This window comes from Idiotropiscis lumnitzeri, unplaced genomic scaffold (assembly GCF_059441095.1).
Source record: "Idiotropiscis lumnitzeri isolate Australia: NSW breed Sydney's pygmy pipehorse unplaced genomic scaffold, RoL_Ilum_1.0 HiC_scaffold_28, whole genome shotgun sequence".
Lineage (NCBI taxonomy): Eukaryota > Metazoa > Chordata > Actinopteri > Syngnathiformes > Syngnathidae > Idiotropiscis > Idiotropiscis lumnitzeri.
Window position 1 is genome coordinate 123,215 of NW_028283566.1, and position 17,117 is coordinate 140,331.

A 17,117-nucleotide genomic window follows, 5' to 3' on the forward strand; every position below is an offset into this window, starting at 1 on the left:
TGGGCCCTCCAGGAGTGGCGGCACTGGCTCGAGGGCACCCCGACCCCCTTCCTGGTCTGGACGGACCACAAGAACTTGGCCTACCTGCAGTCCGCCAAAAGACTAAACCCCCGCCAGGCGCGCTGGAACCTGTTCCTAAGCCGGTTCAATTTCACCCTCTCCTTCCGACCCGGCTCGAACAATGCTAAGGCGGACGCCCTCTCACGTCTGTTCTCGTCCCCCGCCAGCCCGGACACACCTGAGCCCATACTACCCTCCTCCTGCCTCTTGGGAGCGGCCTCCTGGGACATCGAGCGGGTCGTCCGAGAGGCCCAGGAGCAGCAACCCGACCCTCACCCGGATCCCTCCGACCGCCTGTTCGTCCCCGACGCAGCGCGGTCCCAGGTACTCCAATGGGGGCACTCATCCTCGCTCACCTGCCACCCGGGCGTGGCACGCACGCTTCGCTTCCTCCAACAGCGCTTCTGGTGGCCCCGGATGGCGAAGGACACCCGAGAATTTGTGCTGGCCTGCTCCGTCTGCACCCGCGGGAAGGCTTCCCACGCGGTCCCGGCCGGCCTCCTCCAGCCCCTGCCCATCCCGAGCCGTCCCTGGTCCCACGCCGCCCTAGACTTCGTCACTGGTCTTCCTCCCTCCAATGGGCATACCGTCATCCTCACCCTCATCGACCGTTTTTCGAAGTGCGTCCACTACGTACCCCTTCCCAAGCTGCCCACCGCGCTGGAAACAGCCCAACTCCTCACCCAACACATCTTCCGACCCCATGGCATCCCGGAGGACATCGTGTCCGACCGGGGCCCCCAGTTCGCCTCTCAGGTATGGCGGGAGTTCTGCAAGGCGGTCGGGGCCACCGCCAGCCTCTCCTCGGGCTACCACCCGCAATCCAACGGCCAGACGGAGCGGGCCAACCAGGACCTCGAAGCCGCTCTTCGGTGCGTGGTGGCCCGCAACCCGGACTCCCGGAGCGACGCCCTGCCCTGGGTCGAATACGCCCACAACTCTCTCTCCACCACGGCCACAGGTATGTCTCCCTTCATGGCATGCTTTGGATACTAACCTCCTTTGTTCAAGGACCAGGAGCATGCCGTGGCCATTCTCTCCGTCGAGGAGCACCTCCGCCGGATCCGAGGGGTCTGGGCCGAGGTGAAGGCCGCACTCACCCGGACGGCCCAGAGGACCAAGCGCCTGGCCGACCGTCGCCGATCTCCAGCCCCGGACTACCAGCCCGGCCAGATGGTGTGGCTCTCCTCACGCGACCTCCCCCTCCAGGTCGATTCACGTAAGCTGGCTCCCCGTTTCATCGGTCCCTTCCCCATCGAAAAAATTATCAACCCGTGCTCCGTCCGGCTTAAGCTCCCCGACTCCCTCAAGATCCATCCTACCTTCCATGTCTCCCTCCTCAAGCCGGTATCCTCTAGCCCACTGAGCCCTCCGACCGTCACCCCCCCACACCCCCTGATGATAGACGACCACCCGGCGTACACCGTATCCAAGGTCCTGGATGTGCGGCGCCGTGGCAGGGGGTTCCAATACCTCGTGGATTGGGAGGGTTACGGTCCGGAGGAGCGCTCCTGGATCCCGCGCAAGCTCTTCCTCAACGACGCTCCCATCAGGGAGTTCTACGCGCTGCCGGGTAGGACGCCAGGAGGCGTCCGTTAGGGGGGGGTACTGTGACGGTTCGGGTTGGGGAGGAGGGCCTGGCAGTCTCTGATTATTTGCAGGTTCGCGATCCTTCCAGCCAGGCTCTCCTCCGGAGAAAGTGGGCGTCGGCTCCGGCGCACCTGCGGCTCGTTGTCTGCAATCAACGGGCAGCATAAGAACCAGCCACGCCAGGAGCTCGACGCCCGATTATCTCGTCATCTCATGTGGTACTGGCCCATGTCACGTCACGCTTCTCGATCGCCCGATTCCTTGTGCCCTCGTGCTTGTCTGACTTCCGTGCTCTCTGTTTCCCCGTCCAGCCGACCCGTGCCCATCCGGACCCGCTCCTCCCGCAACCGCTCCCGAGTTCCTGCCCGGAGCTCATCCCGCCAGCGCTCTCCGCAATCCGCCGTGCCCGGGCTTCCGCCGCGCCGCGTCCTCCGCACCTCCGCCTGCCCGACCGCACCTCCCGGTGCACCCCGCTCCGACGCCTGCTCGTCCGCACCTCCCGGTGCCCACCATTCCTACGCCTGCTCGTCCGCACCTCCCGGTGCCCACCGCTCCGACGCCTGCTCGTCCGCACCTCCCGGTGCCCACCGCTCCGACGTCTGCCCGTCAGCACCTCCCGGTGCACGCCGTCCCGACACCTGCCTTACGGTGCTCCCCTCCGGGCTTGCCGCCCTTCCTCATTCCCCAATAAACCCTGTCTCAAACACTCCTGTCGCTCTTGGGTCCTCCTTCCCTCTCACCCGGTTCGCGCAACCGCGACAAAATCATCCAGATGAGAAAGACAAAACTTACATTTCTTTAACAGTATGATACTGTTTTTCAGACAGACGGAGTGGAGAAAAAAAATTGTGATGTTACAGTACCACTGCAACCAGACGGTCATGTACGAGGAACGGGAGGACAGCTCGGATAGGTTGACAGGCACACAGGTGATATTGTTTTGTAATATTTGTGACCAAGACCCCGAGGTTGGTAAATATGCGAAATTATTCGATCACCCGATTGATTTGGAAAGATTTTCTCCTAGTTTTTAATTTTTACTAATTTTTTATTGATTTTTAGTTTTTTACTAACTTTCTATTGAGCTTTACCTCACCTTCTATTGATTTGTAAGTTGTTACTAATTTTTCATTGTTTGATTTTTAGCTCGTGTTTAACAATAAAATAAGGGGTTCGAGTGTGACCTCAGTTGTCTGTGGTCATGAGAGGGAATAAAGGAGTGGAAGAGTTTAAACCTGGCTAGTTTTATTCGATGTCCTGCATCTTGTGTCATTGTTATTCTGTGAAATGCTGTGTGTGTGGCTGGTGAAGCTGGACAAAGAAAGTGAAAGAATGTGAAGGTTTGGAAGGTTTTAGGTTGGTGCCTGGCGGAGACAGATAGCTCGAGGGGGAAGGGGTCGACAAGAAACTGGACCCTTCAACCACAAGCAGAAGGAGCCACCACTTGAAGAAAGACCAAGAAAAGCAAGCTAAAGTCAACTGCAGCGTACACATAGCCAATAGAATCATGCCAGGATGCCTTTGTCTCTGTGTCATTTGCATATTGTGTCTATAAATTAATGCTGAACAGCGGAGACAAAGAGAGCTGTATTGAGAGGGACCCAAGCCCAAGTTGTAGATTTGTGTGTTAGGAATAAATCCACTCGTGTGTGAAAATGCCGGCTTCCTGATACCTTTCTATTGCAGAACGAGCGCGCATATTGTTGAATGAGTGAGAGTTGGGTAAGGTCGCAAATTGGAGTCAGATTACTAATTTGAGTTTAAATTCTAACATAGATTTAAAGATAAATTCCAACACTAGGATAGGAAGCATCTAAACAGGATTTAGAGGCTGATCAAGGAACAGATGAGTTTCTAGATGAAGAGGTCCCCCGAAATTTACATATTGGCCTTTAATTAAATAACTGAGCTGAAATAACCGTATTGGTAAATGGGTCACCAATTACCTTTTTTTATGTGACACTGGTGCATGAAGGATTGCTTATAATAAATCAATTCCAAATGATAGGGCAAATGAGAAAGGTGCCATAGTCAGATTTGCAAGTGAAAAACTGTATAGAGTAACAGAATTAGAACCGGTGTGGTTGATGTACCCAGAAGGACACTGAGTTGGTTGCATAAATTGAACTTAGTTTTATTTTTACAGAACAATGAGAGCCCAAGTTGTGGGGATGTGATTAATTTACAGAAAAAGATTAGTGATGACACAATTTATACTTACATGATCCAACAGACAAGGTATATCATTTTGATGATGGTTTTTACTTAATTGTATACTTGTGTCTCCTTCAGAAAGGGACAAGTAGGTGTTATGAAAACTTAACAGTTGAATGAAGCTTTTGAAAGTGAGCATGAGAAACCTTTGTAAGAGCATAGGTGTTTCCTGATTTTGTAATTTTTGATTCGACACATTGATAGTTTTGAGTGCTTTTGGCAAGGCTACAGTGAATTCGGAAATCAGGAAAAGAAAAAGGTTTGACAGGAGGCAAAGAGGAGGTGTGGTCGTAAATCATGAGTGTGTTGAAGAAACAGCTCTATGAGGAGGTCCCAAGTGGGGAGAAAGAAGTCAGAGAGAGAGTTTAGTGATTACAGAATGTGTCATTTGAACAAATGAATGAGGATAGGAATTAGATTCTGCATTTTGGGTGAATTGAAGAAATATTTTATATTTCATATTCCAGTTGATGATGTTTGTATTAAGGTAGACCAGAAATGGAATGAAATGCAGAGATAGAAATGACATAGGAAAAAATTTGGCTAGAAGGGCTATGATTTTCATTAAAGCAGCGAAGGAATTAGAAACTACAGACAACATTGATGTGTACTTGTCCACTTTGAGGTAGAACTGGTTGAAGTGAAATGAGTCACAAAATTAGAAAAATAGGAAATAAAATAGAATTAACATGTTTACTTTTATGATAATAAATATGTGATTAGGTGAAGAAAAGAAAATTAAAGGCTTTTTAAATAAAACAACCTAATTTAAATTGGCCAACTTGTAAAATGGAAAAGAAAATTCTAAATTATGCACAAAAAGCATGAACGTGTTGAGCAGAAGGAAGGGAAAGGAAGAAAAAAGGAGGAAGCAGAAAGTCTTGTTATAAACATTAACTTTTCAGGACGAGTTGTGATAGTAACGGAGGATCACGTAACTTAAAAAACAAACATAAAAAAAAATAAGTGTAGAAGCAGTTCTACATCAACGTGCGTTTTTACTTATTAGGCCGTGATGCACTGACACAATTGGACCTTAATATCAGAGTCATTAAGCAAGGGCGAATTCAAACAAACGTCAAAACTTTAAAAGGGCGCATTATCAGTGATAAGCAAATAGAAAAATCATTGCCAGAGCCTTAAAACCAATAACAGAGAAGTGTTGGAATTTATCTTTATATCAATGTTAGAATTTAACTTTAACCCAATGTAAACTCAAATAAGTAATCTGACTCCAATTTGCGACCTTACCCAACTCTCACTCATCCGACAATATGCGCGCTCGTTCTGCAATAGAAAGGTATCAGGAAGCCGGCATTTTCACGCACAAAGTGGATTTATTCCCAATACAGATTTTCTACATGGCACCTGGGTCTCGGGTCCCTCTCAATACAACTCTACACCTCTCTTGCCACCAGTGAATGTGTTCTACCTCCGAGTTGCCCAGTAATGATTCATACTATACAACATGCAAATGGCACAGAGACAAAGGCATCCTGGCATGATTCTATTGGCTATGTGTATTGCAGTTAACTTTAGCTCGCTCTCATTGGTCTTTCTTCTCCCGCCGAATCCCGTGGCTCCTCCTGCGTGCGATCCCCCGATGGCCGCTCCTTCCCGGAGTCATCTCGTCTCGCTCAGCACCTTCTGCTTCTAAAACATTCCATTCTTGCACAACCCCCGCAACCAGTTTCGCTTCACCAGTCACACTCTCAGCATTTTACAATATCACATTTTCATACATTGGATGCACCAACATATAATGAACTATGTTAAGCTCAAACTCTTATATTCCTTTAATAGTCAAATGTATGAAATCCTTTAAGTGTAACCGAAGTTTAGACCATGCTAATGACAAGACCCTCAGGAGAGGAATGCGGGAAGATTGGATCAAGGCTGCAACAAAGGAGGTGTGAACGAGACACCTCTGAAACAATAGACTTTCCTGCCAGGACAACAAAAGTCATGCTGGTGGCTCCTAGCAGTCTACCCTTTGCTCTGTGTTTAGCTCATGACTGCCAGGATTACATTATCCTTTAATCCCTCTCATGACCTCAGACATCTGAGGTCATCACTTCAACACCTTATTTTATTGTTAAACACAAGCTAAAAATCACTAGCCATAAGCTAGAAATAGAAATCCCTTTATTGTCATTGTACTCAAGTGTGCAACGAGATTAGATTACAACTCATCAAACAATTAGTAAAAGAATAAGAATCAGTAGAAACTTTAATTCCAGTATAAAATTAGTAGAAAATTTCATTCCCTCCTTATGGCCTCAGGTTCCCGAGGCCATCTTTCCATACTCACATCCTGGACTCCCGGAGGGCCACGGCTACCTCCGCCTCCTGGGGGTCCTTTTGAGGGATCATCATGTACTGACCACCCGGAGGGAGTGGCCCCAACGTGCGTTCTATTGTCTTAACAGTTAATGATCTGATACATGGAATACAGCAACATCCGCATAACACCATAATAGCGGCAAACACAGCGATAGAAATCAGTACTGATGCAATCAGGCTTTTATATTTACCAAAGATGTTTAACCAGTCAGAATACCAACTGGTGTCCACACCTGAGTGCTCCTTCATTTTGTTACTTAGCGTGCGCAGACCCTCCAATGCCTTGGTAAGGCGACCGTCAGGAGATGTATTGTTGGGAATCAGAGTACAACACTGATCCACAAAAATACCACACACTCCTCCTCTTTCGGCTAACACCATATCTAAGCTTATTCTGTTCTGGAATGCCATAAGAGACGTGGCAGCCAATTGCTCATGCACTGCCTGGAGTGCTGAGGTGGTAAAATTCGCCAATCGTTGGAAATTATAGTGGACATAATTAATCCGGTCCACATTTTTGTTTACTGTAACGAACAGGAAAAGGCTCTCCCATCCTGCCGCAATTTGATCCACCAATTTATACTCGTCAGGGACCCCTCTTGGGACTCCAATTGCATCTATATATGTGGGATCTCCTGCATTCAACCATTCTTGCATGTCCCTTCTCTTCCTGTTAAGGAAGGGGATTCTTCCCCATTGTCCAACACCTTCCCACTCCATTTTGGCCAGATCTAAGGCTGTCACACTAACTGGCATGATCAGCGTTACCAGGGCGCACTTACCTGAGGCATTGGTGGGAAGCCTATCGTACAGCACTTTCTCTCCACACCACAGCCAAACATCATCACGAACGAGAGGGATTCCAACTGGCAAAGACACATTTTCATTATACCATGACTCCTGGAGATTTCCAATCCCAGGACCAGTCCCATTTAACTTTTAGGCAGGTGAACTTTTGTTTTGCAACTTGGGTGTCAAAAATAGGCTCTTTCTTTTTTATTCCCACATCATTCCATGGGTGTGTCCAATTAAAAATTGTCACCCAAGTGTTCACCTGTGTCGGTTGTTTACATTTCAGATTTAGCAGTAGTTGTTGTGTCTGTGTCAGCGTCTTACCATCATCTCGCTTTGCTCCATACCATACCATTCCATTACATGCTCCTTTCGCTTCATCACTTCTGCCATCCCCCATCCTATGTTCAAACGCCAACATCGTCCACACAAAGCACACGCCAGCAAGCAAAATAGTCAATAAGTTAAACAGTTGCATCGTCATCGTCTTTGTTCAGACTCGAAAGTGTCTGACTTTGATCCAATTCATGCCATCTACACATTCCCTCTCTTGACCTGCCCGTCCGGGCGGTCAACCTCTAAGCTCAACCTTGGCGGGCACAAATACTGGGGCCGGGCGCAACTGTGAGTTATGGTACCACGTTTGTTCTGTAGTTCCCAATTGGATGGCGTGTGAGGTTCTAGCCAGAACTCTAAACTGTCCTTACCAGCGAGATTGAGTCCACCTCCGGGAAAGCACCCGGAGGTTGATGTACGGAGTGATGTCCGACTCCAGTGATGCTGAGTTCACTGAGTTCAAATATCTAACTGTGTTCCGAGATTACAAATTAAGCCTCGAGCTAACGCTCCAATTTTGACTGTTAATTGACAAATTTTAAAGCAACCCAAATGAAATAGTAACCATTTATGCTTAAAATAAAAAATCCCAAAACTATAATAACGCAGATACCGAATTAAACCTCTATTATTTTTTCTTTTTTTTTTACGGGAAGAAAAGGTGCTCTACAAGACATAGACAGCTCCAAGACCGCTGCAGTCTTCACCTCCTATTGTCTCATGATTGGCTCAATCCACCTACAGGCTGTGCCCACACTGATTCTGTCAACTGGGGGAGGGGGTAGAGACAGTAAAAACAATCGCGGAGCTGTGGAGCCGAGCCCCAAATCAGTCGGGCCCTGGGTCCACAACACCTCTAGCAGAGACACACACGGAACTACCATTTCCGAGCGACCCTTCCCTGGAAATTTTGAAATTTAGTAATGTTCCCAAAACCAAAGAATTTGTAGTCTGTGCTGAAATATGATCTCCCGATTGTGACGCGGAGTATTCAACAACTATGGGGTCTAGATCTCTAGTATGATGACGCGCATCAATATTCAATGTGATTTGTGGCTCGGCGAAAGTAAACAATTCATACCATTTCCGCTGCTCAGGGACAAGGCACGCGTGCGAGGCAACGCCGGTAGACATAACAAATATACAATTCTAACGCAAGATGCACTCATGACTAAATTTGGATGAGTGCATTTTTGATAAACCAAATCATGTTTGTGATCACATGTACAATGTGATGTGTCAATTGGTGAATTGAATGGGTGGCGGTTGCTAAACCACTCAGACCAGAGTAGGAACAGGGCATACCCACCGCGGGAGGATGGGAACCAGGTTTCAGAGCTGCCCTCAAATGTTTCAGTTCAGTTTAGCCACTGGGAAGGAAGAGAGCACGACATATGCTCCCTCCGTGGGATGTGCACAGTCAAGTTCAGTCCCATCCGGGAATGCCACTCGAATTCCAGTGTTCGTTCAGTGAATGGCAGTGACTCAGGCAATCTTGAGAGTCCACATGGCTCAGTGGGGGTTGCGGAAGGAGCTCATAGCTCGCCCCAATATCCAGCACCATCGAAAACTTGTCCATCCACCGTCCCCGGAATGCTAGGACCTGCTAGTCCTCGAACGCTGAAGCTCCGCGGCCCCCTGTCATGGAATGGGGTACGAGCGGGTTTGTGTCAAGTGCGTTGGGAGTGGGTAACGGTGGCGCCCCCTGCGCTGGTGGAGCTCTTTGTGACAGATATGGCACCGGAGGATGGCACATTCCAGAAAGTGGCTCGGCATGGACAGCTCATCACCCAGTGACCCCACACCCCGCAGCCAGAGCACACCCCACTCACAATCCCTGTCCATAACCACCCGTACCTCTGTTACCGCGGTCCCGACCTCGTTGACGGCCTGCTTTGGACGCCAGTCTGCTGTGGCGCTGCGTCACCCGAACCTAGCCCAGAAGCAGCAGAACTGGAAGGAGCAGGTCCAATGGGAGCCGCGTGCGTCGGTGGCTGCCTTAGCTGCTTCCTCTTTTTTTAATGTTTTTATCTCTCTTGGCCTCCTAAACCTGCAAGTACAACAATTTTTAGTCACGCTCCTTAATCCAATCCCATATTTTCCTTTTCTGATGTCGTGCAAAATCATGTACAAAATGTGTTCTACTTAGGCCGATTAGCATTTTTTCATTGATGGACTATTTCGCCTGATGTCTGCCACTGGAAGGTGCACGCCCTTGTGGACGGCCAACTGGAACAGCTGTGTAATGTCGACATTATTGGATGGGTCACTGCCGGAAGTCTCACTCCATTCACGTCTCGCCCTGGCCACATAGACCAGGCCTGTCTCCCCCTTCCCCACCTGAACGACACAGCAACATCGACCCCAACGGGCCAGAAATATCTGATGCACGGCACGGCCAATCTCACCTGAGGTGTCCCCATTTAGCTGGTGACCATCATGCTGGTCAGCAGGTCTGGCCTCGGCCTCAAGTGAGGACAGTTCCTCTTAAATAAATTTTGTCCCGCTTGTAACTCTGTATAAACCTCTTAGTCTGGTGTCTCCTTTGTAGGAGATTTCAACCAACGTGACCTCTTTACAACGTGTCGAATAAACCAATGTTGACCTTTCTGCTATCTTTACAGCTGTTACTAACGCCTCCTTCCCCCTTGGGTAATTACAAATGTCTTATCTTCAAACTTCTTACAAGCACCCAGTATCCTGGCTTCACTAATTTAGTGCCCCTGCTGGGAGACAGAAAGATCCTTGTCACTCTAAATTTGCGCCCGTCTTTTGTTTTCCTAACATTTTTCACATATGGTCAACTAAAGTTGCTTCAACATCTATTTCCCATTTGCTCTTAAATTTGAGGTATTCTATAAGTTCTTCCAAACAGTGTTTTACAATGTCTTAGTCCTAAATACAATGAACTACGATACAATGGAAAATATCAGAATAACATTCAGGGTCATTTGTGTCTGAAATATCTCCTCTACAACAACCTACCCTTGTGTTAAGTGAGTAATTTTCCATAAAGACAGTGCCACTAATTCGACATTAATTTCAAGTATCACTGCTGTGGTGCTGTATTATATGGAAAGGTCTAAACAATCCAAGAAAATTTTGCCCTATCCTGGACTGGGTGTGTGTTATCTAGTCGCTCATCCAATGTGAATAATAATAACTCCTGTGGAGCACATGAGCAGGCTAAAGCAACAACTATATCTTAATCTGTACCGTGGACCCTAAATTAGGATATCTTATTTCTCCCTCCTTGTTGAGGAGAACCTCCGGGATGGGCGTGGTGAGGCGCTATTTGAAGCATTCTCTGGCCTTCTGGTCACATGTCACCTCAAACCTGTGGAGATAACTGGAGGTGTGGCAATTGCCAGTGAGAAGAGACAAATTATCTTCCTTCCAAAACTTTCAGTTTTGCATAAATTTTGTGTAATAACGTCAATCAATCATTCACTTGATGCTTGAATTTAATTACTCCAATCTTTCTCCAAAAACAATTTGAAAATCAATACTTGGGAGTGCAATAGGGATTCAGGTTGATCAGGCCTGTCCGCCCATTGCACCCTACGTGCTGTAAGGGCTTGCCGGTGACCTCAATCAATTTTCCTTCCTGAGGCTCCCGTCCCTTAAACATTCACTCAAACCACATAGACATACAAACACTTTTTCTTTCACACTTTCATTCAACAAAAGATACTTTCCAATTCCACACAGAGACCCCTCCCTTGGCGCGTCCGCCTTGATTCCACTGAGATTTGTGCTGGCAGTTCCTTAATTGTGCCTCAATTTAGCCAGCGTATGCCAAAATTTACAACTGTGGGTCTCTTGCTTTTCGCATTCACTCTCCGTGATGTCGTTTCTCCTCTCCTGGACGTAGCTGACGAAACTGCACCTGTGACATCAAACAGCTCATAGATGCGGATGTTAGCAGTCTGGTATTTATGGAATGCTGTCATGTCCTTTAAAATTGTCATGTCAGCGTTCGCGTCGTACAGTCAAAAAAACATCTGTCTTCCACCGTTGTCACATTTAATACACATCAGTTAATAAATCATCTACACAAATATTTAGTTCCACTTTATATTTGGTAAACCAATCTCCAATGGCTAGATATTCCCCGTTCCAAAGATTTTCTTTCAACATGTTCATAGAATACTTCAATTAAAACTTATCCCAAAACCATAATCCCTTTGCTTAAAAATTAAAATTTTAATAAGACTGTCGCTGCTCTGCCGTTCCTCAGGTGTCCCCTGCATGTTTCAGTGTTCAACTTGCGTTCATACTCCCTGCCAATTTATATTTATTGTTCGGTTGAATATATACTTTACCCCATGCTCTACTCCACTAGTATCGCAAAAGCACTGCTCCACAGTGCGACCCATGCTCGACCACATGAGAACACCTCAAGGAGAGGCAGATGCCTGAAGATTAGATCAACGTCTGCAACATCGAGGGGGGTGCCGAGACACACCTCTGAAACAAAAGGACTGTGACCTTCTTTCGAGAGCACCAAAAGGCATATCTTCCTTTTCAATCAGTTAACGACTGCCATTGATGCCTGTTTTTCCTCTTGTGTCTGAAATGTTTACATGTTCCTGCTGGTGCTCCCCCCCCCCGGGGCCAGCACGGGCGTCTCCACACTCCCCTGCTGTTCTCCGCGCCCCCTCTCTCTCATTATTCACAGCCTGTTCGATCAATTGTATGGTCGCTGGTGCCATCCGTGAATGTTATCTTTTGCATCTCAAACCATTCTGCCCCCCCCAAGGTGACTACGGGGCCATTAATGGCGCCGTCGGATACGGCGGCGGCTCAAACACATACTGTCGCGAGTCTGGCAACTGTGGATGAATGCCTCTCAGACATTCCGTCTTTTCTTCCACTTTTTCAATCACTTCATCCTCTTTCTCTGACTTCCTCCCCCTACTTGGGAACGAGCATCTAACTTCAAAGGGCTGTGAACTCTTTGTTACAGCACACTCATGATTTTACGATCATTGCCTTCTGTAAAATCTTTCTCACTCTTATTTTTTAACACCAATCTCTTCTTTTTCCTCGTGTCATTTCCATCTGTACATTTCATTCCAGTTACTAATTACAGTTACCTTAATATAAAGACCATCAACTCGAGTATGAAACATAAAATATTTATTTCTTCAATTCCTCCTTACAGCAGACCCTAATTCTTATCCTTTTCATTTGTTCAAGTCACCCCTTCTTCAATACTGCCTGTTTCATCATCCTCCTTTCAATGGAACATTAATTGTTCCTTTCTCTTTTCTTATTGAACTTCCAATCTCTACACTGACACAATTTCTTCTCTTTTCTCTAGCTTTCTTTCTTTCTCTTTTCTTATTTCATCCCGACTTCATGTTTTTCTTCTCTTTTTTATGTTTCATTTTTATGAATTTATTCTTAACCTCCGTGCCACACCCGGGACCCGAGACCACTATCACACTTCTTCTCCTTCGCCATCTTGAAATCAAAATCCACTCGTGCGTGTCCCAAACACACTTCTTACGCAGAACAATTTTAGCCTTCACATTCACACCGCTTCCACTCTGATATTTTAAATCGTATCTTAACCACGAATAGTTCCAAACTATTCTAGTAGGTAAATCCCAGATTTTACTCTACATCGTCCACACTGTTCCACTTATTTATTTATATATTTATTTATTTATTTAACCATATCGTATCTTAACCACGAATAGTTCCAAACTATTCTAGTAGGTAAATCCCAGATTTTACTCTACTATCGTCCACACTGTTACACTTATTTATTTATATATTTTAACGCCGTTCCGCTCCTCCTTCCTCTTATAATGTATTTATTTATATATTTATTTATTTATTTAACCATATATATTTTAACACCATTCCGCTCCGCCTTCCTCTTATAATTTAGCGTTGCCAATATGCAGAATTTGAAAAGGATCTGCTTACCTTATGTCACTGTGGGCCCAAGAGGAAGGCCGGTCGGATGTGCGGCTCCTTTATTCTTTATCAGGTCGTCACCTGGTGTGGACGTGGGCCCCAGGCCCGAGTCCCAGACTCTTGTGTTTTTTTCTGAAGCCCCAGGCTTCCTTTGAGTCCCAGACTCTTGTGGTTTTTTCTGAAGCCCCAGGCTTCTCTTCTTTCCTCTGAGTCCCAGACTCCCTTGAAACTTCTTTTACCTCTCATGCGTCACATCAGGGTCACCATAAATTGTTGGAATTTATCTTTATATCAATGTTAGAATTTAACTTTAACCCAATGTAAACTCAAATAAGTAATCTGACTCCAATTTGCGACCTTACCCAACTCTCACTCATCCAACAATATGCGCGCTCGTTCTGCAATAGAAAGGTATCAGGAAGCAGGCATTTTCACGCACAAAGTGGATTTATTCCCAATACAGATTTTCTACATGGCACCTGGGTCTCGGGTCCCTCTCAATACAACTCTACACCTCTCTTGCCACCAGTGAATGTGTTCTACCTCCGAGTTGCCCAGTAATGATTCATACTATACAACATGCAAATGGCACAGAGACAAAGGCATCCTGGCATGATTCTATTGGCTATGTGTATTGCAGTTAACTTTAGCTCGCTCTCATTGGTCTTTCTCCTCCCGCCGAATCCCGTGGCTCCTCCTGCGTGCGATCCCCCGATGGCCGCTCCTTCCCGGAGTCATCTCGTCTCGCTCAGCACCTTCTGCTTCTAAAACATTCCATTCTTGCACAACCCCCGCAACCAGTTTCGCTTCACCAGTCACACTCTCAGCATTTTACAATATCACATTTTCATACATTGGATGCACCAACATCTAATGAACTATGTTAAGCTCAAACTCTTATATTCCTTTAAAAGTCAAATGTATGAAATCCTTTAAGTGTAACCGAAGTTTAGACCATGCTAATGACAAGACCCTCAGGAGAGGAATGCGGGAAGATTGGATCAAGGCTGCAACAAAGGAGGTGTGAACGAGACACCTCTGAAACAATAGACTTTCCTGCCAGGACAACAAAAGTCATGCTGGTGGCTCCTAGCAGTCTACCCTTTGCTCTGTGTTTAGCTCATGACTGCCAGGATTACATTATCCTTTAGAAGTAAATGATGTTTTTATAGAAGTGTGTACATTTTTTTGTTGCATGAATTGCAAATTACTCAGAAATCACACGACCATTGCTGGACATCATTTATGACCAGGCAATGACATTTGCGGAAGAGAAAAATTGTTTGAACACTTGAGGCTTACAAAGTTTTTGAACTTGTCAAGCATGAACTCATTGATTACGATGTGTTAGCACTACCAACTTGATATTTAACTGCTAAATTGAGTCATGGAAATTCCCATGTCTCAACAGGGGGGATTGATATCCACAGTACAGCTAGGACAACAAACCTTTTTAAAATTTTTGTGGGTCATGTCTAGTGTGTGGTAAACATAATGTTCAAGGGAACATGAGACCAAAAAGGAGCATCTTAACGCACAACCAAATTACTATGAGCATTGAGCTAACAGTGACTGCAAAAAATGGCTTCATGGACTTGTGTTGCTGCAGAAACACAGGAAAGTGAATCCATTTGCATATTAGTCACAATAATTGGATCCTGTGGTGAGAGCCACGTCAGAGTGTGTTCAAGCGTGTGTGTAATCGAATTATCCTGACAGTTGGAATTTCAAGGGTGATTTAAAGTGAAAATGTTGCATTTTGTGAATGATGTAACAAGTGGGACAGTTGCTGCAAAATTGACTCAAAGCGTCATTGTGCATACAGTCTGCAGGACTTGTGGAACGCACTAATGGAACTGTTAAGGCCAGACAATATTAAGACAATGAGAAACAAAAAAGACAATGGCCAGACTGTGTTTCAATCACAGCAATGAGGATAGTGCCAGCCGAAGGAATGACACTATCCCCTTCCGAAATCCTATATGGCTGCACACATAGACTCTCAGGTTCATCAGAACCACCAGCGACTGGCACATCGGTCCCAGTCCACATGGAAAACATGTTTGACCGAAAAAGATGCAAAGACACAATTACTGGTCAGTGTGTTCTGATCCACAGAGAAATTACGTCCGTGTTGGAGACCAACTCTTCTTCAAGGTGTTGAAACAACTTCGTTGGGACAAGTGAATGCTGAGATGGCCCTCGCCAGATGATGGGAGTCACGCGGACGGCAGCAAAGGTCGCGGGGCGTGGCGACTGGATCCACCAGTCGCAGTGCAATAATAATAATAATAATAATAATAATAATAATATTCCCTTTATTAGTCCCACAATGGGGAAATTCGAGATTCGAACCCAGGCCTCCTGGGGAGACTGGGTCCTGAACGCGGCGCCTTAGACCACTCGGCCATCCTGGCAGCCAAAAAAATAATAATTTGCCCTTTATTAGTCCCACAATGGGGAAATTCGAGATTCGAACCCAGGCCTCCTGGGGAGACTGGGTCCTGAACGCGGCGCCTTAGACCACTCGGCCATCCTGGCAGCCAATAATTTGCCCTTTATTAGTCCCACAATGGGGAAATTCGAGATTCGAACCCAGGACTCCTGGGGAGACTGGGTCCTGAACGCGGCGCCTTAGACCACTCGGCCATCCTGGCAGCCATAAAAACAGGGGAGAGCGCGAACGCAGTCCCCCACTGTCAGAAATTGCGCAGTCGAGATTCCCACATTTGGGGAATTCGCAGGGGTCAGTACAGCCGGAGTGCAATGGCTGAGCCTCACCCTGGGTGAACCACCTTCGTGATCATGGTATCTCCCCTGCCAGGTAAGCTGAAAGGCCTAGCGACGGAAGTCCCTTGAAAAGGATCTCCACCAGAGTCACAATCTCAAACCACACATACATTGAACCACACAACCAGCCACAGATAAGCCTCGGAGAACATTGCTGCACATACATTCCAAATGAAAATGAAACAATTATTGATGTTATGACCACTATGAAAAATTTGAAAGACACAATTTATCGGGATAATCATAGTTTTCATTTTGTTATGTGTAGTTCGTTCATGTTGCATTGTTTCTATGACAAAGACGATGGTTAATCGTATGTTCGTTGCCCAAATGTACCATTACAACCTGATTGATGTTGAGAATGATGAACTCGAACTGGACAATGACAAACTCGAACTGGACACTGAAACCTAAAAAACACATGGACCCTTTTTGTCCCTGACCCAATACGTGCACACACATACACCACACACGAAGATCCGGGAGGTAAGCACGGCTGTCCTCTCCTACAACGAGGCAAGGGCCTCCACCAAGTCACCCCAGGGACAAGCTCTGCGTGGAGACAGTTTTGTTATTTTTCACTAGGCATATTGAAATGTTTATTTATGTTTTATTCCCTGATGGTCATCAAATTATGAGGATCTCATTCCACGCCGAAAGGGAGGAGGGGAATTTTGTCCCTATTGAGGGTTTTCGCCCCTCCACTGATAATCACATTGTTGTATGATTTCATTATGATGATTCATCTTAAAGCTGCAAGGTCGTGATTTATCTGATGATTAGAAATCCACAACAGGTGGGAAATGTAAGTTAAGCTGAAGATCACAATAACTACAAGTAACTTTATGTAAACAATTTGTGTATTTCTAACCATGTTTTTATACACTATTTGCATCAATGATAATTGCTTTAACACACTTACGTTGTTATTTTAACACACAGACACAGTATCCTGAAGATGTGTTTAGTTAAAGTAACCTTTACACCGTGAGTTGTGATTTTCTGCTTGCTGGAGTCCCTGGTGATTGATGTTTTAGTTAAACAGACCTTTACACCGTGAG

General features: G+C 46.1%; 1 non-coding gene across 1 annotated transcript; it reads right to left on the reverse strand.

Moving 5' to 3' along the window:
- Positions 1 to 15,934: 15,934 nt before the first annotated feature.
- LOC148315966 (U1 spliceosomal RNA) lies at positions 15,935 to 16,098 on the reverse strand. Its single transcript, XR_015840483.1, has one exon. It is a non-coding gene; the product is annotated as a U1 spliceosomal RNA (small nuclear RNA).
- Positions 16,099 to 17,117: the final 1,019 nt, after the last annotated feature.